This window comes from Hyalella azteca, unplaced genomic scaffold, assembly GCF_000764305.2.
Source record: "Hyalella azteca isolate HAZT.00-mixed unplaced genomic scaffold, Hazt_2.0.2 contig4996, whole genome shotgun sequence".
Classification (NCBI taxonomy): Eukaryota; Metazoa; Arthropoda; class Malacostraca; order Amphipoda; family Hyalellidae; genus Hyalella; species Hyalella azteca.
In genome coordinates this window covers 1-2,099 of record NW_025935203.1, presented here as the reverse complement: position 1 = coordinate 2,099, position 2,099 = coordinate 1, and positions in this window count along the sequence as shown.

Genomic DNA, 2,099 nt, shown 5'->3' with positions numbered 1-2,099 from the left:
GCGCTACCGCTACATTTATAGATAAAGCCTTTAGATTTTACTTAATAGTATTAAATATTATTTAAAAACCAGCATGATACATACATAATACAAATTACCGAATAAAACCGTACGAAAGATTTCGGTGTAATGTTGACAACTTCAGCCTGTTACTAGTGTCAGTATGTTAGTTGTTGCTTGTTAAGTTGTTACCAGTTACCACTTACAGGTTTTTTTCATGTTTCAGTTTGCTAACAGTTATTTTTACACAGTTATTTTTATGTTTCACCTTCCCTACATGGATGTCTACTTTAATCTACCAATCTCAAAAATAATCAACATATATATACAAATGAAAAACTGATTTTTATATGTATATGTGGATAATTTTTTAGATTGGTTGATTAAAGTACACATCCATGTAGGGAAGGTAAAACATATAAATAACTGTAACTTTTATTTACCGTATCTAACCCGTACTAGTTCGGTTAGGTTAATTGCAATAAAGTTACATTGATATGTTTTGAAAATGTTTTATTATCATTAAATGTTTATGAGTAAATCCCAATAGCAGAACAGTAAATATTTAGAGATTTCCAATAATTTTGGCCATTGTAGCGGCTAATGTAGTGGCTCTACATTTTACTGTAGCGGTAGCGCTCGCTACAATCTAGTGGGTGTAGCGGTAGCGCCCGCTACATTTAGAGCATGTAGCGGTAGCGGTAGCGTCGCTACATTTCAAAGTAGCGCTGCCCAGCTATGAGTCTATGTGATATTTGATATCTATATTCTATGCATGAATGGACTTGTCTATGAATGATCATAGCAATTGTGTAATCAACTGTGATTAAGTTAATGTGAAACTATTTCGAAGTCATTTGGTATATGACGTTTGTAAATTTGGAACTTTAAATTTGGCATTCAATTCAATTATCGCTCGGATCAATTTTTCTGCTTTCATGTCCGAATTTCACACTCATAACCTATAGTACTTTCTCATTCTTCCGCTTAAACTCTTATAAAGTCTTTAGAATTTGTAGATACATATATAGTTAAAACAGTTGCTTCTTGTTTTTTGGTCCGGGGCGCCCCGGACCTGAAGTGAAATTTTTCTAAGAAATTTTTCAAAAATTCAATACGAAAGTTTTATGTTTTCTGGACGTTTCAGAACATTCTCTATCGATTAGTTCGATCGAAAAATGAACTTTTCTTTGGTCCAAATACATTGGGCCGGGGCTCCCCGGACCTGACACGAAATTTTTCTAAGTAAATTTCCAAAAATTCGATACAAAAGTTTTATGTTTTCTGGACGTTTCAGAACATTCTCTGCCGATTAGTTCGATCGAAAAATGAACTTTTCTGTGACCCGAATATGTTGGTGCGACAAATTTTTTCTAAGTAAATATCAAAATTTTATATATAAATTTAAAAGTTTTCTCGTCGTTTTAGATGATTTGCAGCCTTTTATTTTTCTGATGGTCCGCCGGACCGGTCCGGGTCTGGGTTTTAGTCACTCGGTCCGGGTCCGGGTTTTAGTCAGTACCCTGATTTACGGGGGTACGCAGCCCTGCACCACCAAATTTGTGCATTGCTCAGCATTGCTCGGAGAGAGAAGCTTGAACCGTTGTCGAAAGAGGACGTTCCTGTGAACCTCTCTGTTTTTCTTATCATTGTGATTTGTGAAAGTGCTAAACTATCCCTCAATGACTAATACATCTGAGGGTCAAGATCTTATTGATCCTGGTGCTTCACCAAACGCATCAGAGCTGAGTCAGCTGGCAATGACCGATTCGCAACTCAGACATTTTTGCGAAACTGAAATTACTGACGGGAAAGAATCAACTCCTTCCTCATCCCAAGATGGCAACTCACCAGAATGTGGAGCGGCTCGTCGGAAGCGCAAGGGTGCGCCTGCTACCAGTGAAGAAATGTCGGGAGATACAAAGAAGAGGCCCAATGCCGGAATGATCTCAGCTCCTCCTGTTCCCATAGTGGAAACAACTCGAAAGAATACCAATGATGTTGTGGGGTTGGACTTGCCCACCGCCACCAGTGCCACCACAACTGATCGACAAGATTCCTGGGTGGTCCTCATCCGCCCAGCAGATGATGGCTCGAAA